Source organism: Protomyctophum parallelum (genome assembly GCF_964188405.1).
Source record: "Protomyctophum parallelum genome assembly, chromosome: 7".
NCBI classification, from domain to species: Eukaryota; Metazoa; Chordata; class Actinopteri; order Myctophiformes; family Myctophidae; genus Protomyctophum; species Protomyctophum parallelum.
In genome coordinates this window covers 41485035-41506758 of record NC_139705.1, presented here as the reverse complement: position 1 = coordinate 41506758, position 21724 = coordinate 41485035, and positions in this window count along the sequence as shown.

Genomic DNA, 21724 nt, shown 5'->3' with positions numbered 1-21724 from the left:
ACGATGGGCTATAACCCATGTTTTTTGAATTTTTGATTTTTTTCAAATCCTCAAAAATGATGAAAAACGGCGTGCTATAGTATGCCGTACGGTATGGGCCATAGCCCATGGTCAAAAATGATGAAAAACTAGGTTAATTCTTTTTTTCAAAAACCAAAAAACGATGGGCTATAACCCATGTTTTTTGAATTTTTTCAGTTTTTTTCAAATCCTCAAAAATGATGAAAAACGGCGTGCTATAGTATGCCGTACGGTATGGGCCAAAGCCCATGGTCAAAAATGATGAAAAACGAGGTTACATTTTTTTTTTCAAAATTCCAAAAACGATGGGCTATAACCCATGTTTTTTGAATTTTTTCAGTTTTTTTCAAATCCTGAAAAATGATGAAAAACGGCGTGCTATAGTATGCCGTAGGGTATGGGCCATAGCCCATGGTCAAAAATGATGAAAAACGAGGTTAATTCTTTTTTCAAAAATTCTAAAAACGATGGGTTATAACCCATGTTTTTTGAATTTTTTTCAAATCCTCAAAATGGATGAAAAACGGCGTGCTATAGTATGCCGTGCGGTATGGCCCATAGCCCATGGTCAAAAATGATGAAAAACAAGGTTAAAAAAAAAAAAAAAAATCAAAAAACGATGGGCTATAACCCATGTTTTTTTAATGTTTAAATTTTTTTCAAATCCTCAAAAATGATGTAAAACTGCGTGCTATAGTATGCCGTACGGTATGGGCCATAGCCCATTGTCAAAAATGATGAAAAACGAGGTTATTTTTTTTTTTTCAAAATTAAAAAAACGATGGGCTATAACCCATGTTTTTTGAATTTTTGATTTTTTTCAAATCCTCAAAAATGATGAAAAACGGCGTGCTATAGTATGCCGTACGGTATGGGCCATAGCCCATGGTCAAAAATGATGAAAAACTAGGTTAATTCTTTTTTTCAAAAACCAAAAAACGATGGGCTATAACCCATGTTTTTTGAATTTTTTCAGTTTTTTTCAAATCCTCAAAAATGATGAAAAACGGCGTGCTATAGTATGCCGTACGGTATGGGCCAAAGCCCATGGCAAAAATGATGAAAAACGAGGTTACATTTTTTTTTCCAAAATTCCAAAAACGATGGGCTATAACCCATGTTTTTTGAATTTTTTCAGTTTTTTTCAAATCCTGAAAAATGATGAAAAACGGCGTGCTATAGTATGCCGTAGGGTATGGGCCATAGCCCATGGTCAAAAATGATGAAAAACGAGGTTAATTCTTTTTTCAAAAATTCTAAAAATGATGGGTTATAACCCATGTTTTTTGAATTTTTTTCAAATCCTCAAAATTGATGAAAAACGGCGTGCTATAGTATGCCGTACGGTATGGCCCATAGCCCATGGTCAAAAATGATGAAAAACAAGGTTAATTCTTTTTTCAAAAATTCTAAAAACGATGGGTTATAACCCATGTTTTTTGAATTTTTTCAAATCCTCAAAAATGATGAAAAACTGCGTGCTATAGTATGCCGTACGGTATGGGCCATAGCCCATTGTCAAAAATGATGAAAAACGAGGTTATTTTTTTTTTTCAAAATTCAAAAAACGATGGGCTATAACCCATGTTTTTTGAATTTTTGATTTTTTTCAAATCCTCAAAAATGATGAAAAACGGCGTGCTATAGTATGCCGTACGGTATGGGCCATAGCCCATGGTCAAAAATGATGAAAAACTAGGTTAATTCTTTTTTTCAAAAACCAAAAAACGATGGGCTATAACCCATGTTTTTTGAATTTTTTCAGTTTTTTTCAAATCCTCAAAAATGATGAAAAACGGCGTGCTATAGTATGCCGTACGGTATGGGCCAAAGCCCATGGTCAAAAATGATGAAAAACGAGGTTACATTTTTTTTTCCAGAATTCCAAAAACGATGGGCTATAACCCATGTTTTTTGAATTTTTTCAGTTTTTTTCAAATCCTGAAAAATGATGAAAAACGGCGTGCTATAGTATGCCGTAGGGTATGGGCCATAGCCCATGGTCAAAAATGATGAAAAACGAGGTTAATTCTTTTTTCAAAAATTCTAAAAACGATGGGCTATAACCCATGTTTTTTGAATTTTTGATTTTTTTCAAATCCTCAAAAATGATGAAAAACGGCGTGCTATAGTATGCCGTACGGTATGGGCCATAGCCCATGGTCAAAAATGATGAAAAACTAGGTTAATTCTTTTTTTCAAAAACCAAAAAACGATGGGCTATAACCCATGTTTTTTGAATTTTTCCAGTTTTTTTCGAATCCTCAAAAATGATGAAAAACTGCGTGCTATAGTATGCCGTACGGTATGGGCCATAGCCCATTGTCAAAAATGATGAAAAACGAGGTTATTTTTTTTTTTCAAAATTCAAAAAACGATGGGCTATAACCCATGTTTTTTGAATTTTTGATTTTTTTCAAATCCTCAAAAATGATGAAAAACGGCGTGCTATAGTATGCCGTACGGTATGGGCCATAGCCCATGGTCAAAAATGATGAAAAACTAGGTTAATTCTTTTTTTCAAAAACCAAAAAACGATGGGCTATAACCCATGTTTTTTGAATTTTTTCAGTTTTTTTCAAATCCTCAAAAATGATGAAAAACGGCGTGCTATAGTATGCCGTACGGTATGGGCCAAAGCCCATGGTCAAAAATGATGAAAAACGAGGTTACATTTTTTTTTCCAAAATTCCAAAAACGATGGGCTATAACCCATGTTTTTTGAATGTTTAAATTTTTTTCAAATCCTGAAAAATGATGAAAAACGGCGTGCTATAGTATGCCGTAGGGTATGGGCCATAGCCCATGGTCAAAAATGATGAAAAACGAGGTTAATTCTTTTTTCAAAAATTCTAAAAACGATGGGCTATAACCCATGTTTTTTGAATTTTTGATTTTTTTCAAATCCTCAAAAATGATGAAAAACGGCGTGCTATAGTATGCCGTACGGTATGGGCCATAGCCCATGGTCAAAAATGATGAAAAACTAGGTTAATTCTTTTTTTCAAAAACCAAAAAACGATGGGCTATAACCCATGTTTTTTGAATTTTTTCAGTTTTTTTCAAATCCTCAAAAATGATGAAAAACGGCGTGCTATAGTATGCCGTACGGTATGGGCCAAAGCCCATGGTCAAAAATGATGAAAAACGAGGTTACATTTTTTTTTCCAAAATTCCAAAAACGATGGGCTATAACCCATGTTTTTTGAATTTTTTCAGTTTTTTTCAAATCCTGAAAAATGATGAAAAACGGCGTGCTATAGTATGCCGTAGGGTATGGGCCATAGCCCATGGTCAAAAATGATGAAAAACGAGGTTAATTCTTTTTTCAAAAATTCTAAAAACGATGGGCTATAACCCATGTTTTTTGAATTTTTGATTTTTTTCAAATCCTCAAAAATGATGAAAAACGGCGTGCTATAGTATGCCGTACGGTATGGGCCATAGCCCATGGTCAAAAATGATGAAAAACTAGGTTAATTCTTTTTTTTAAAAACCAAAAAACGATGGGCTATAACCCATGTTTTTTGAATGTTTACATTTTTTTCAAATCCTGAAAAATGATGAAAAACGGCGTGCTATAGTATGCCGTAGGGTATGGGCCATAGCCCATGGTCAAAAATGATGAAAAACGAGGTTAATTCTTTTTTCAAAAATTCTAAAAACGATGGGCTATAACCCATGTTTTTTGAATTTTTGATTTTTTTCAAATCCTCAAAAATGATGAAAAACGGCGTGCTATAGTATGCCGTACGGTATGGGCCATAGCCCATGGTCAAAAATGATGAAAAACTAGGTTAATTCTTTTTTTCAAAAACCAAAAAACGATGGGCTATAACCCATGTTTTTTGAATTTTTTCAGTTTTTTTCAAATCCTCAAAAATGATGAAAAACGGCGTGCTATAGTATGCCGTACGGTATGGGCCAAAGCCCATGGTCAAAAATGATGAAAAACGAGGTTACATTTTTTTTTCCAAAATTCCAAAAACGATGGGCTATAACCCATGTTTTTTGAATTTTTTCAGTTTTTTTCAAATCCTGAAAAATGATGAAAAACGGCGTGCTATAGTATGCCGTAGGGTATGGGCCATAGCCCATGGTCAAAAATGATGAAAAACGAGGTTAATTCTTTTTTCAAAAATTCTAAAAACGATGGGCTATAACCCATGTTTTTTGAATTTTTGATTTTTTTCAAATCCTCAAAAATGATGAAAAACGGCGTGCTATAGTATGCCGTACGGTATGGGCCATAGCCCATGGTCAAAAATGATGAAAAACTAGGTTAATTCTTTTTTTCAAAAACCAAAAAACGATGGGCTATAACCCATGTTTTTTGAATTTTTTCAGTTTTTTTCAAATCCTCAAAAATGATGAAAAACGGCGTGCTATAGTATGCCGTACGGTATGGGCCAAAGCCCATGGTCAAAAATGATGAAAAACGAGGTTACATTTTTTTTTTCAAAATTCCAAAAACGATGGGCTATAACCCATGTTTTTTGAATTTTTTCAGTTTTTTTCAAATCCTGAAAAATGATGAAAAACGGCGTGCTATAGTATGCCGTAGGGTATGGGCCATAGCCCATGGTCAAAAATGATGAAAAACGAGGTTAATTCTTTTTTCAAAAATTCTAAAAACGATGGGTTATAACCCATGTTTTTTGAATTTTTTTCAAATCCTCAAAATGGATGAAAAACGGCGTGCTATAGTATGCCGTGCGGTATGGCCCATAGCCCATGGTCAAAAATGATGAAAAACAAGGTTAAAAAAAAAAAAAAAAAATCAAAAAACGATGGGCTATAACCCATGTTTTTTTAATGTTTAAATTTTTTTCAAATCCTCAAAAATGATGTAAAACTGCGTGCTATAGTATGCCGTACGGTATGGGCCATAGCCCATTGTCAAAAATGATGAAAAACGAGGTTATTTTTTTTTTTTCAAAATTAAAAAAACGATGGGCTATAACCCATGTTTTTTGAATTTTTGATTTTTTTCAAATCCTCAAAAATGATGAAAAACGGCGTGCTATAGTATGCCGTACGGTATGGGCCATAGCCCATGGTCAAAAATGATGAAAAACTAGGTTAATTCTTTTTTTCAAAAACCAAAAAACGATGGGCTATAACCCATGTTTTTTGAATTTTTGAATTTTTTTCAAATCCTCAAAAATGATGAAAAACTGCGTGCTATAGTATGCCGTACGGTATGGGCCATAGCCCATTGTCAAAAATGATGAAAAACTAGGTTATTTTATTTATTTTTTTTCAAAAAACGATGGGCTATAACCCATGTTTTTTGAATTTTAGATTTTTTTCAAATCCTCAAAAATGATGAAAAACGGCGTGCTATAGTATGCCGTACGGTATGGGCCATAGCCCATGGTCAAAAATGATGAAAAACTAGGTTAATTCTTTTTTTCAAAAACCAAAAAACGATGGGCTATAACCCATGTTTTTTGAATTTTTTCAGTTTTTTTCATAATCCTCAAAAATGATGAAAAACGGCGTGCTATAGTATGCCGTACGGTATGGGCCAAAGCCCATGGTCAAAAATGATGAAAAACGAGGTTACATTTTTTTTTTCAAAATTCCAAAAACGATGGGCTATAACCCATGTTTTTTGAATTTTTGATTTTTTTCAAATCCTCAAAAATGATGAAAAACGGCGTGCTATAGTATGCCGTACGGTATGGGCCATAGCCCATGGTCAAAAATGATGAAAAACTAGGTTAATTCTTTTTTTCAAAAACCAAAAAACGATGGGCTATAACCCATGTTTTTTGAATTTTTTAATTTTTTTCAAATCCTCAAAAATGATGAAAAACTGCGTGCTATAGTATGCCGTACGGTATGGGCCATAGCCCATTGTCAAAAATGATGAAAAACGAGGTTATTTTTTTTTTTTTAATTCAAAAAACGATGGGCTATAACCCATGTTTTTTGAATTTTTGATTTTTTTCAAATCCTCAAAAATGATGAAAAACGGCGTGCTATAGTATGCCGTACGGTATGGGCCATAGCCCATGGTCAAAAATGATGAAAAACTAGGTTAATTCTTTTTTTCAAAAACCAAAAAACGATGGGCTATAACCCATGTTTTTTGAATTTTTTCAGTTTTTTTCAAATCCTCAAAAATGATGAAAAACGGCGTGCTATAGTATGCCGTACGGTATGGGCCAAAGCCCATGGTCAAAAATGATGAAAAACGAGGTTACATTTTTTTTTCCAAAATTCCAAAAACGATGGGCTATAACCCATGTTTTTTTAATTTTTTCAGTTTTTTTCAAATCCTGAAAAATGATGAAAAACGGCGTGCTATAGTATGCCGTAGGGTATGGGCCATAGCCCATGGTCAAAAATGATGAAAAACGAGGTTAATTCTTTTTTCAAAAATTCTAAAAACGATGGGTTATAACCCATGTTTTTTGAATTTTTTTCAAATCCTCAAAATTGATGAAAAACGGCGTGCTATAGTATGCCGTACGGTATGGCCCATAGCCCATGGTCAAAAATGATGAAAAACAAGGTTAATTCTTTTTTCAAAAATTCTAAAAACGATGGGTTATAACCCATGTTTTTTGAATTTTTTCAAATCCTCAAAAATGATGAAAAACTGCGTGCTATAGTATGCCGTACGGTATGGGCCATAGCCCATTGTCAAAAATGATGAAAAACGAGGTTATTTTTTTTTTTCAAAATTAAAAAAACGATGGGCTATAACCCATGTTTTTTGAATTTTTGATTTTTTTCAAATCCTCAAAAATGATGAAAAACGGCGTGCTATAGTATGCCGTACGGTATGGGCCATAGCCCATGGTCAAAAATGATGAAAAACTAGGTTAATTCTTTTTTTCAAAAACCAAAAAACGATGGGCTATAACCCATGTTTTTTGAATTTTTGAATTTTTTTCAAATCCTCAAAAATGATGAAAAACTGCGTGCTATAGTATGCCGTACGGTATGGGCCATAGCCCATTGTCAAAAATGATGAAAAACGAGGTTATTTTTTTTTTTTCAAAATTCAAAAAACGATGGGCTATAACCCATGTTTTTTTAATTTTTGATTTTTTTCAAATCCTCAAAAATGATGAAAAACGGCGTGCTATAGTATGCCATACGGTATGGGCCATAGCCCATGGTCAAAAATGATGAAAAACTAGGTTAATTCTTTTTTTCAAAAACCAAAAAACGATGGGCTATAACCCATGTTTTTTGAATTTTTTCAGTTTTTTTCAAATCCTCAAAAATTATGAAAAACGGCGTGCTATAGTATGCCGTACGGTATGGGCCAAAGCCCATGGTCAAAAATGATGAAAAACGAGGTTACATTTTTTTTTCCAAAATTCCAAAAACGATGGGCTATAACCCATGTTTTTTGAATTTTTTCAGTTTTTTTCAAATCCTGAAAAATGATGAAAAACGGCGTGCTATAGTATGCCGTAGGGTATGGGCCATAGCCCATGGTCAAAAATGATGAAAAACGAGGTTAATTCTTTTTTCAAAAATTCTAAAAACGATGGGCTATAACCCATGTTTTTTGAATTTTTGATTTTTTTCAAATCCTCAAAAATGATGAAAAACGGCGTGCTATAGTATGCCGTACGGTATGGGCCATAGCCCATGGTCAAAAATGATGAAAAACTAGGTTAATTCTTTTTTTCAAAAACCAAAAAACGATGGGCTATAACCCATGTTTTTTGAATTTTTCCAGTTTTTTTCGAATCCTCAAAAATGATGAAAAACTGCGTGCTATAGTATGCCGTACGGTATGGGCCATAGCCCATTGTCAAAAATGATGAAAAACGAGGTTATTTTTTTTTTTCAAAATTCAAAAAACGATGGGCTATAACCCATGTTTTTTGAATTTTTGATTTTTTTCAAATCCTCAAAAATGATGAAAAACGGCGTGCTATAGTATGCCGTACGGTATGGGCCATAGCCCATGGTCAAAAATGATGAAAAACTAGGTTAATTCTTTTTTTCAAAAACCAAAAAACGATGGGCTATAACCCATGTTTTTTGAATTTTTTCAGTTTTTTTCAAATCCTCAAAAATGATGAAAAACGGCGTGCTATAGTATGCCGTACGGTATGGGCCAAAGCCCATGGTCAAAAATGATGAAAAACGAGGTTACATTTTTTTTTCCAAAATTCCAAAAACGATGGGCTATAACCCATGTTTTTTGAATGTTTACATTTTTTTCAAATCCTGAAAAATGATGAAAAACGGCGTGCTATAGTATGCCGTAGGGTATGGGCCATAGCCCATGGTCAAAAATGATGAAAAACGAGGTTAATTCTTTTTTCAAAAATTCTAAAAACGATGGGCTATAACCCATGTTTTTTGAATTTTTGATTTTTTTCAAATCCTCAAAAATGATGAAAAACGGCGTGCTATAGTATGCCGTACGGTATGGGCCATAGCCCATGGTCAAAAATGATGAAAAACTAGGTTAATTCTTTTTTTCAAAAACCAAAAAACGATGGGCTATAACCCATGTTTTTTGAATTTTTTCAGTTTTTTTCAAATCCTCAAAAATGATGAAAAACGGCGTGCTATAGTATGCCGTACGGTATGGGCCAAAGCCCATGGTCAAAAATGATGAAAAACGAGGTTACATTTTTTTTTCCAAAATTCCAAAAACGATGGGCTATAACCCATGTTTTTTGAATTTTTTCAGTTTTTTTCAAATCCTGAAAAATGATGAAAAACGGCGTGCTATAGTATGCCGTAGGGTATGGGCCATAGCCCATGGTCAAAAATGATGAAAAACGAGGTTAATTCTTTTTTCAAAAATTCAAAAAACGATGGGCTATAACCCATGTTTTTTGAATTTTTGATTTTTTTCAAATCCTCAAAAATGATGAAAAACGGCGTGCTATAGTATGCCGTACGGTATGGGCCATAGCCCATGGTCAAAAATGATGAAAAACTAGGTTAATTCTTTTTTTCAAAAACCAAAAAACGATGGGCTATAACCCATGTTTTTTGAATTTTTTCAGTTTTTTTCAAATCCTCAAAAATGATGAAAAACGGCGTGCTATAGTATGCCGTACGGTATGGGCCAAAGCCCATGGTCAAAAATGATGAAAAACGAGGTTACATTTTTTTTTTCAAAATTCCAAAAACGATGGGCTATAACCCATGTTTTTTGAATTTTTTCAGTTTTTTTCAAATCCTGAAAAATGATGAAAAACGGCGTGCTATAGTATGCCGTAGGGTATGGGCCATAGCCCATGGTCAAAAATGATGAAAAACGAGGTTAATTCTTTTTTCAAAAATTCTAAAAACGATGGGTTATAACCCATGTTTTTTGAATTTTTTTCAAATCCTCAAAATGGATGAAAAACGGCGTGCTATAGTATGCCGTACGGTATGGCCCATAGCCCATGGTCAAAAGTGATGAAAAACAAGGTTAAAAAAAAAAAAAAAAAATCAAAAAACGATGGGCTATAACCCATGTTTTTTGAATTTTAGATTTTTTTCAAATCCTCAAAAATGATGAAAAACGGCGTGCTATAGTATGCCGTACGGTATGGGCCATAGCCCATGGTCAAAAATGATGAAAAACTAGGTTAATTCTTTTTTTCAAAAACCAAAAAACGATGGGCTATAACCCATGTTTTTTGAATTTTTTCAGTTTTTTTCATAATCCTCAAAAATGATGAAAAACGGCGTGCTATAGTATGCCGTACGGTATGGGCCAAAGCCCATGGTCAAAAATGATGAAAAACGAGGTTACATTTTTTTTTCAAAATTCCAAAAACGATGGGCTATAACCCATGTTTTTTGAATTTTTGATTTTTTTCAAATCCTCAAAAATGATGAAAAACGGCGTGCTATAGTATGCCGTACGGTATGGGCCATAGCCCATGGTCAAAAATGATGAAAAACTAGGTTAATTCTTTTTTTCAAAAACCAAAAAACGATGGGCTATAACCCATGTTTTTTGAATTTTTTTATTTTTTTCAAATCCTCAAAAATGATGAAAAACTGCGTGCTATAGTATGCCGTACGGTATGGGCCATAGCCCATTGTCAAAAATGATGAAAAACGAGGTTATTTTTTTTTTTCAAAATTAAAAAAACGATGGGCTATAACCCATGTTTTTTGAATTTTTGATTTTTTTCAAATCCTCAAAAATGATGAAAAACGGCGTGCTATAGTATGCCGTACGGTATGGGCCGTAGCCCATGGTCAAAAATGATGAAAAACTAGGTTAATTCTTTTTTTCAAAAACCAAAAAACGATGGGCTATAACCCATGTTTTTTGAATTTTTGAATTTTTTTCAAATCCTCAAAAATGATGAAAAACTGCGTGCTATAGTATGCCGTACGGTATGGGCCATAGCCCATTGTCAAAAATGATGAAAAACGAGTTTTTTTTTTTTTTTTTTAATTCAAAAAACGATGGGCTATAACCCATGTTTTTTGAATTTTAGATTTTTTTCAAATCCTCAAAAATGATGAAAAACGGCGTGCTATAGTATGCCGTACGGTATGGGCCATAGCCCATGGTCAAAAATGATGAAAAACGAGGTTAATTCTTTTTTCAAAAATTCTAAAAACGATGGGCTATAACCCATGTTTTTTGAATTTTTGATTTTTTTCAAATCCTCAAAAATGATGAAAAACGGCGTGCTATAGTATGCCGTACGGTATGGGCCATAGCCCATGGTCAAAAATTATGAAAAACTAGGTTAATTCTTTTTTTCAAAAACCAAAAAACTATGGGCTATAACCCATGTTTTTTGAATTTTTTCAGTTTTTTTCAAATCCTCAAAAATGATGAAAAACGGCATGCTATAGTATGCCGTACGGTATGGGCCAAAGCCCATGGTCAAAAATGATGAAAAACGAGGTTACATTTTTTTTTCCAAAATTCCAAAAACGATGGGCTATAACCCATGTTTTTTGAATTTTTTCAGTTTTTTTCAAATCCTGAAAAATGATGAAAAACGGCGTGCTATAGTATGCCGTAGGGTATGGGCCATAGCCCATGGTCAAAAATGATGAAAAACGAGGTTAATTCTTTTTTCAAAAATTCTAAAAACGATGGGTTATAACCCATGTTTTTTTAATTTTTTTCAAATCCTCAAAATGGATGAAAAACGGCGTGCTATAGTATGCCGTACGGTATGGCCCATAGCCCATGGTCAAAAATGATGAAAAACAAGGTTAAAAAAAAAAAAAAAAAATCAAAAAACGATGGGCTATAACCCATGTTTTTTGAATTTTTAAATTTTTTTCAAATCCTCAAAAATGATGAAAAACTGCGTGCTATAGTATGCCGTACGGTATGGGCCATAGCCCATTGTCAAAAATGATGAAAAACGAGGTTATTTTTTTTTTTCAAAATTAAAAAAACGATGGGCTATAACCCATGTTTTTTGAATTTTTGATTTTTTTCAAATCCTCAAAAATGATGAAAAACGGCGTGCTATAGTATGCCGTACGGTATGGGCCATAGCCCATGGTCAAAAATGATGAAAAACTAGGTTAATTCTTTTTTTCAAAAACCAAAAAACGATGGGCTATAACCCATGTTTTTTGAATTTTTGAATTTTTTTCAAATCCTCAAAAATGATGAAAAACTGCGTGCTATAGTATGCCGTACGGTATGGGCCATAGCCCATTGTCAAAAATGATGAAAAACGAGGTTATTTTTTTTTTTTTTTATTCAAAAAACGATGGGCTATAACCCATGTTTTTTGAATTTTAGATTTTTTTCAAATCCTCAAAAATGATGAAAAACGGCGTGCTATAGTATGCCGTACGGTATGGGCCATAGCCCATGGTCAAAAATGATGAAAAACTAGGTTAATTCTTTTTTTCAAAAACCAAAAAACGATGGGCTATAACCCATGTTTTTTGAATTTTTTCAGTTTTTTTCAAATCCTCAAAAATGATGAAAAACGGCGTGCTATAGTATGCCGTACGGTATGGGCCAAAGCCCATGGTCAAAAATGATGAAAAACGAGGTTACATTTTTTTTTTCAAAAACCAAAAAACGATGGGCTATAACCCATGTTTTTTGAATTTTTGAATTTTTTTCAAATCCTCAAAAATGATGAAAAACTGCGTGCTATAGTATGCCGTACGGTATGGGCCATAGCCCATTGTCAAAAATGATGAAAAACGAGGTTATTTTTTTTTTTTTTTTTCAAAAAACGATGGGCTATAACCCATGTTTTTTGAATTTTAGATTTTTTTCAAATCCTCAAAAATGATGAAAAACGGCGTGCTATAGTATGCCGTACGGTATGGGCCATAGCCCATGGTCAAAAATGATGAAAAACTAGGTTAATTCTTTTTTTCAAAAACCAAAAAACGATGGGCTATAACCCATGTTTTTTGAATTTTTTCAGTTTTTTTCAAATCCTCAAAAATGATGAAAAACGGCGTGCTATAGTATGCCGTACGGTATGGGCCAAAGCCCATGGTCAAAAATGATGAAAAACGAGGTTACATTTTTTTTTTCAAAATTCCAAAAACGATGGGCTATAACCCATGTTTTTTTAATTTTTTCAGTTTTTTTCAAATCCTGAAAAATGATGAAAAACGGCGTGCTATAGTATGCCGTAGGGTATGGGCCATAGCCCATGGTCAAAAATGATGAAAAACGAGGTTAATTCTTTTTTCAAAAATTCTAAAAACGATGGGTTATAACCCATGTTTTTTGAATTTTTAATTTTTTTTCAAATCCTCAAAAATGATGAAAAACTGCGTGCTATAGTATGCCGTACGGTATGGGCCATAGCCCATTGTCAAAAATGATGAAAAACGAGGTTATTTTTTTTTTTCAAAATTAAAAAAACGATGGGCTATAACCCATGTTTTTTGAATTTTTGATTTTTTTCAAATCCTCAAAAATGATGAAAAACGGCGTGCTATAGTATGCCGTACGGTATGGGCCATAGCCCATGGTCAAAAATGATGAAAAACTAGGTTAATTCTTTTTTTCAAAAACCAAAAAACGATGGGCTATAACCCATGTTTTTTGAATTTTTGAATTTTTTTCAAATCCTCAAAAATGATGAAAAACTGCGTGCTATAGTATGCCGTACGGTATGGGCCATAGCCCATTGTCAAAAATGATGAAAAACGAGGTTATTTTTTTTTTTTTTAATTCAAAAAACGATGGGCTATAACCCATGTTTTTTGAATTTTAGATTTTTTTCAAATCCTCAAAAATGATGAAAAACGGCGTGCTATAGTATGCCGTACGGTATGGGCCATAGCCCATGGTCAAAAATGATGAAAAACTAGGTTAATTCTTTTTTTCAAAAACCAAAAAACGATGGGCTATAACCCATGTTTTTTGAATTTTTTCAGTTTTTTTCAAATCCTGAAAAATGATGAAAAACGGCGTGCTATAGTATGCCGTACGGTATGGGCCAAAGCCCATGGTCAAAAATGATGAAAAACGAGGTTAATTCTTTTTTCAAAAATTCTAAAAACGATGGGTTATAACCCATGTTTTTTGATTTTTTTTCAAATCCTCAAAATTGATGAAAAACGGCGTGCTATAGTATGCCGTACGGTATGGCCCATAGCCCATGGTCAAAAATGATGAAAAACAAGGTTAAAAAAAAAAAAAAAAAAATTAAAAAACGATGGGCTATAACCCATGTTTTTTGAATTTTTTATTTTTTTTCAAATCCTCAAAAATGATGAAAAACGGCGTGCTATAGTATGCCGTAAGGTATTGGCCATAGCCCATGGTCAAAAATGATCAAAAACGAGGTTAATTTTCTTTTTCAAAATTCAAAAAACGATGGGCTATAACCCATGTTTTTTTTAATTTTTTCAGTTTTTTTCAAATCCTCAAAAATGATGAAAAACGGCGTGCTATAGTATGCCGTAAGTTATCGGCCATAGCCCATGGTCAAAAATGATGATAAACGAGGTTAAAAAAGAAAATTCAAACTTCAAAAAACGATGGGCTATAACCCATGTTTGTGAATGTTTGATTTTTTTTCAAATCCTCAAAATTGATGAAAAACGGCGTGCTATAGTATGCCGTAAGGTATGGGCCACAGCCCATGGTAAAAAATTATGAAAAACTAGGTTTAAAAAAATAATCAAAAAACGATGGGCTATAACCCATGTTTTTTGAAATTTTGATTTTTTTTTCAAATCCTCAAAAATGATGAAAAACGGCCTGCTATAGTATGCCGTACGGTATGGGCCATAGCCCATGGTCATAAATGATGAAAAACAAGGTTAAAAAAAAAATCTAAAATTCAAAAACCGATGGGCTATAACCCATGTTTTTTTAATTTTTAATTTTTTTTCAAATCCTCAAAAATGATGAAAAACTGCGTGCTATAGTATGCCGTACGGTATGGGCCATAGCCCATTGTCAAAAATGATGAAAAACGAGGTTACATTCTTTTTTCCAAAATTTCAAAAACGATGGGCTATAACCCATGTTTTTTTAATTTTTTCAGTTTTTTTCAAATCCTGAAAAATTATGAAAAACGGCGTGCTATAGTATGCCGTAGGTTATGGGCCATAGCCCATGGTCAAAAATGATGAAAAACAAGGTTAATTTTTTTTTCAAAAATTCTAAAAACGATGGGTTATAACCAATGTTTTTTGATTTTTTTTCAAATCCTCAAAAATTATGAAAAACGGCGTGCTATATTATGCCGTACGGTATGGCCCATAGCCCATGGTCAAAAATGATGAAAAACGAGGTTAAAGAAATTCTAAAATTCAAAAAACGATTTTTTCTTTTTTTTCAAATACTCAAAAATGATGAAAAACGGCGTGCTATAATATGCCGTACAGTATCGGCCATAGCCCATGGTCAAAAATTATGAAAAACGAGGTTAAAAAAGAAAATTCAAACTTCAAAAAACGATGGGCTATAACCCATGTTTGTGAATTTTTTATTTTTTTTCAAATCCTCAAAATTGATGAAAAACGGCGTGCTATAGTATGCCGTAAGGTATGGGCCATAGCCCATGGTCAAAAATGATGAAAAACTAGGTTAAAAAAAATAATCAAAAAACGATGGGCTATAACCCATGTTTTTTGAAATTTTGATTTTTTTTCAAATCCTCAAAAATGATGAAAAACTGCGTGCTATAGTATGCCGTACGGTATGGGCCATAGCCCATTGTCAAAAATGATGAAAAACGAGGTTACATTCTTTTTTCCAAAATTTCAAAAACGATGGGCTATAACCCATGTTTTTTTAATTTTTTCAGTTTTTTTCAAATCCTGAAAAATGATGAAAAACGGCGTGCTATAGTATGCCGTAGGTTATGGGCCATAGCCCATGGTCAAAAATGATGAAAAACAAGGTTAATTTTTTTTTCAAAAATTCTAAAAACGATGGGTTATAACCAATGTTTTTTGATTTTTTTTCAAATCCTCAAAAATTATGAAAAACGGCGTGCTATATTATGCCGTACGGTATGGCCCATAGCCCATGGTCAAAAATGATGAAAAACGAGGTTAAAGAAATTCTAAAATTCAAAAAACGATTTTTTCTTTTTTTTCAAATACTCAAAAATGATGAAAAACGGCGTGCTATAATATGCCGTACAGTATCGGCCATAGCCCATGGTCAAAAATTATGAAAAACTAGGTTAAAAAAGAAAATTCAAACTTCAAAAAACGATGGGCTATAACCCATGTTTGTGAATTTTTTATTTTTTTTCAAATCCTCAAAATTGATGAAAAACGGCGTGCTATAGTATGCCGTAAGGTATGGGCCATAGCCCATGGTCAAAAATGATGAAAAACTAGGTTAAAAAAAATAATCAAAAAACGATGGGCTATAACCCATGTTTTTTGAAATTTTGATTTTTTTTCAAATCCTCAAAAATGATGAAAAACTGCGTGCTATAGTATGCCGTACGGTATGGGCCATAGCCCATTGTCAAAAATGATGAAAAACGAGGTTAATTTTTTTTTTTCAAAATTCAAAAAACGATGGGCTATAACCCATGTTTTTTGAATTTTTGATTTTTTTTCAAATCCTCAAAAATGATGAAAAACGGCGTGCTATAGTATGCCGTACGGTATGGGCCATAGCCCATGGTCAAAAATGATGAAAAACGAGTTTTTTTTTTTTTTTCAAAAACCAAAAAACGATGGGCTATAACCCATGTTTTTTGAATTTTTTCATTTTTTTCAAATCCTCAAAAATGATGAAAAACGGCGTGCTATAGTATGCCGTACGGTATGGGCCAAAGCCCATGGTCAAAAATGATGAAAAACGAGGTTACATTTTTTTTTTCAAAATTTCAAAAACGATGGGCTATAACCCATGTTTTATTTTATTTTTTTCAGTTTTTTTCAAATCCTGAAAAATGATGAAAAACGGCGTGCTATAGTATGCCGTAGGGTATGGGCCATAGCCCATGGTCAAAAATGATGAAAAACGAGGTTAATTCTTTTTTCAAAAATTCTAAAAACGATGGGTTATAACCCATGTTTTTTGAATTTTTTTCAAATCCTCAAAATTGATGAAAAACGGCGTGCTATAGTATGCCGTACGGTATGGGCCATAGCCTATGGTCAAAAATTATGAAAAACGAGGGTAAAAAAAAAATTCAAAATTCAAAAAACGATGGGCTATAACCCATGTTTTTTGAATTTTTTCATTTTTTTCAAATCCTCAAAAATGATGAAAAACTGTGTGCTATAGTATGTCAAGGTCATTTATACTGGTCAAGGTTATTTTTACTGGTGAAGGTCATTTATACTGGTCAAGGTAATTTATACTTGTCAAGGTCATTTATACTGGTCAAGGTCATTTTTACTGGTCAAGGTCATTTATACTGGTCAGGGTCATTTATACTTGTCAAGATCATTTATACTGCTCAATTTCATTGAGTGGCGTGCTATAGTGCGCAATTCTTCATCATTGTTGAGAATTTGAAAAAGGTGAAAATCAAGGAAAAGCAAAAGGCTGTAGTCAATGGTCTCGGAGGGCATACTATAGTATGTCATTTTTCACGATTTCGGTGGATTTGAAAAAAATCGCAGAAAAGCGAGAGGCTATAGTCCATAGTTTTTTACAATTTCGGAGGATTTGAAAAAAAAAGGTGAAAATCGCGGAAAAGCGAAAGTCTATAGTCCATGGTCACAGACCGCATACTGGTCAAGGTAATTTATAATGGTCAAGGTTATTTATACTGGTGAAGGTCATTTATACTGGTCAAGGTCATTTATACTTGTCAAGGTCATCATTGTTGAGGATTTGAAAGGAAAAGCGACAGGCCATCGTCTCGGCGCGCATGCTATAGGGTGCCATTTTTCACGATTTCGGAGGATCTGAAAATATCGGAAAAGCGACAGGCTTTAGTCCATCGTCTCGGAGCGCATGCTATAGGGTGCCATTTTTCTCAATTTCGGAGGATTAAAAAAAAAAGGTGAAAATATCGGAGCACATGCTGTAAATACAACACATTGAGCAGGACACTGCAGGGAGTTGAACCCCGTTCTGGTAAACCAGGAAGTACCACACCAGTGCCTTAGTATGTTTTGTTGTAATTTACAGGTCCAACAGCAATCACATTTATTACATTTCAACAGTAGTCATTTCACAATTTACACCGTAGGCAATAATAACTGTATATAAAAGAATTACACATTAGTCCATCATCTCGGAGCGCATGGTATAGGGTGCCATTTCACAATTTCGGAGGATTTGAAAAAAAAAAATTAAAATATCGGAAAAGCACCAGGTTATAGTCCATCGTCTCGGAGTGCATGCTATAGGGTGCCATTTCACGATTTTGAAGGATTTGGAAAAATAAATTAAAATATCGGAAAAGCGACAGGCTATATATAGTCCATCGTCCCCATAATGGTCCAGTTGGTTCCAAACTATCATTTAGCTGGGGTACTCTCGCGCCCTCGAGAAAGCGCGACAAAAACTCGCTTCCTCGATGGAAGCAAACTCGCTTCCTCGATGGAAGCGACAAAAACTCACTTCCTCGCTGGAAGCGACAAAAACTCGCTTCCTCGCTGGAAGCGACAAAAACTCGCTTCCTCGCTGGAAGCGACAAAATCTCGCTTCCTCGCTGGAAGCGACAAAAGCTTGCTTCCTCGCTGGAAGCGACAAAAGCTTGCTTTCTCGATGGAAGCGACAAAAGCTCGCTTCCTCGATGGAAGCGACAAAAGCTCGCTTCCTCGATGGAAGCGACAAAAACTCGCTTCCTCGATGGAAGCGACAAAACCTTGCTTCCTCGATGAGAGCGACAAAAACTCGCTTCCTCGATGAGAGCAACAAAAACTCGCTTCCTCGATGGAAGCGACAAAAACTCGCTTCCTCGATGGAAGCGACAAAAACTCGCTTCCTCGCTGGAAGCGACAAAAACTTGCTTCCTCGATGAGAGGGACAAAAACTCGCTTCCTCGATGAGAGCGACAAAAACTCGCTTCCTCGCTGGAAGCGACAAAATCTCGCTTCCTCGATGAGAGCGACAAAAACTCGCTTCCTCGATGAGAGAGACAAAAACTCGCTTCCTCGATGAGAGCGACAAAAACTCGCTTCCTCGATGCGAGCGACAAAAACTCGCTTCCTCGATGAGAGCGACAAAAACTCGCTTCCTCGATGAGAGCGACAAAAACTCGCTTCCTCGATGAGAGAGACAAAAACTCGCTTCCTCGAAGAGAGCAAATAAAACTCGCTTCCTCGATGGAAGCGACAGAAACTCGCTTAATTTTTTTCAAATCCTCAAAAATGATGAAAAACGGCGTGCTATAGTATGCCGTACGATATGGGCTATAGCCCATGGTCCAAAATGATGAAAAACGAGGATTAAAAAAAAATAAAAAAATAAAAAAACATGGGCTATAACCCATCGTTTTTTTCATTTTTTCATTTTTTTCAAATCCTCAAAAATGATGGAAAACGGCGTGCTATAGTATGTGCCGTACGATATGGGCTATAGCCCATGGTCCAAAATGATAAAAAACGAGGATAAAAACAAATTCAAAAATTCAAAAAACATGGGCTATAACCACATTATTTTTTTCATTTTTTTCAAATCCTCAAAAATGATGAAAAACGGCGTGCTTTAGTATGCCGTACGATATGGGCTATAGCCCATGGTCCAAAGTGATGAAAAACTAGGATTAAAAAAAATCTAAAATTCAAAAAACATGGGCTATAACCCATCGTTTTTTTCATTTTTTTAAATCCTCAAAAATGATGAAAAACGGCGTGCTATAGTATGCCGTACGATATGGGCTATAGCCCATGGTCCAAAATTATGAAAAACGAGGATAAAAAGAAATTCAAAAATTCAAAAAACATGAGCTATAACCCATGGTTTTTTTCATTTTTTCATTTTTTTCAAATCCTCAAAAATGATGAAAAACAGCGTGCTTTAGTATGGCGTACGATATGGGCTATAGCCCATGGTCCAAAGTGATGAAAAACTAGGATAAAAAAAATCTAAAATTCAAAAAACATGGGCTATAACCCATCGTTTTTTTCATTTTTTCATTTTTTTCAAATCCTCAAAAATGATGGAAAACGGCGTGCTATAGTATGTGCCGTACGATATGGGCTATAGCCCATGGTCCAAAATGATAAAAAACGAGGATAATTTTTTTTCAAAAATTCAAAAAACATGGGCTATAACCCATCGTTTTTTTCATTTTTTCATTTTTTTCAAATCCTCAAAAATGATGGAAAACGGCGTGCTATAGTATGTGCCGTACGATATGGGCTATAGCCCATGGTCCAAAATGATAAAAAACGAGGATAATTTTTTTTTCAAAAATTCAAAAAACATGGGCTATAACCCATCGTTTTTTTCATTTTTTCATTTTTTTCAAATCCTCAAAAATGATGGAAAACGGCGTGCTATAGTATGTGCCGTACGATATGGGCTATAGCCCATGGTCCAAAATGATAAAAAACGAGGATATTTTTTTTTTCAAAAATTCAAAAAACATGGGCTATAACCCATCGTTTTTTTTCATTTTTTCCAAATCCTCAAAAATGATGGAAAACGGCGTGCTATAGTATGTGCCGTACGATATGGGCTATAGCCCATGGTCCAAAATGATAAAAAACGAGGATACAAAAAAATTCAAAAATTCAAAAAACATGGGCTATAACCCATCGTTTTTTTCATTTTTTCATTTTTTTTAAATCCTCAAAAATGATGAAAAACGGCGTGCTTTAGTATGCCGTACGATATGGGCTATAGCCCATGGTCCAAAGTGATGAAAAACTAGGATAAAAAAAAATCTAAAATTAAAAAAACATGGGCTATAACCCATCGTTTTTTTCATTTTTTTCATTTTTTTCAATCCTCAAAAATTTAGAAAAACGGCGTGCTATAGTATGCCATACGATATGGGCTATAGCCCATGGTCCAAAATGATGAAAAACGAGGATAAAAATAAATTCAAAAATTCAAAAAACATGGGCTATAACCCATCGTTTTTTTCATTTTTTTCATACTTTTCAAATCCTCAAAAATGATGAAAAACGGCGTGCTACAGTATGCCGTACGATATGGGCTATTAGACGAGCGTCTAAAAATGGGAAAAAAACGTCTAAAAATAGATGTCTAAAGCACGTCTAAAAATAGACGTGTTTTAGACGTCTATTTTTAGACGTTTTTTATCCCATTTTTAGATGCACGTCTAATAGCCGGCTATTGCTCAGTGGGATGGTCAAAACTTTTGAAAAACGAGGATTAAAAAAAAAATCTAAAAACGATGGGCTATAACCCATCGTTTTTATTTTCTTTCTTCAAATCTTCAAAAATGATGAAAAACGGCGTGCTACAGTATGCCGTACGATATGGGCTATTAGACGAGCGTCTAAAAATGGGATAAAAAACGTCTAAAAATAGACGTCTAAAACACGTCTAAAAATAGACGTGTTTTAGACGTCTATTTTTAGACGTTTTTTAGACGTCTATTTTTAGAAGTTTTTTAGACGTCTATTTTTAGACGTTTTTTTTATCCCATTTTTAGATGCACGTCTAATAGCCGGCTATTGCTCAGTGGGATGGTCAAAAATTATGAAAAACGAGGATTAAAAGAAATAATCAAAAAATCAAAAAACGATGGGCTATAACCCATCGTTTTTATGCCATTTTTAGATGCACGTCTAATAAGCCGGCTATTGCTCAGTGGGATGGTCAAAAATTATGAAAAACGAGGATTAAAAAACGAAAAAACGTTTTGTTCAAATCATTTTGTTCAAATCCTCAAACGGCGTGCTATAGTATGCCGTACGATATGGGCTATAGCCCATGGTCCAAAATGATGAAAAACGAGGATATTTCTTTTTTCAAAAATTAAAAAAACGATGGGCTATAACCCATCGTTTATTTCATTTTTTCATTTTTTCAAATCCTCAAAAATGATGAAAAACGGCGTGCTATAGTATGCCGTATGATATGGGCTATAGCCCATGGTCCAAATGGATGAAAAACGAGGATAAAAATAAATAAAACAAAAATTCAAAAAACGATGGGCTATAACCCATCGTTTTTTTCATTTTTTCCAAATCCTCAAAAATGATGAAAAACGGCGTGCTATAGTATGCCGTACGATATGGGCTATAGCCCATGGTCCAAAATGATGAAAAACGAGGATAAAAAAAAAATGTGTCCAACAATGAAGTACTGTATAATGTTCCTTGACATACAATTATGCCATATTATAAATAGATTATAGTGCATTATAGTTTTTATAATGTATTATAGGCA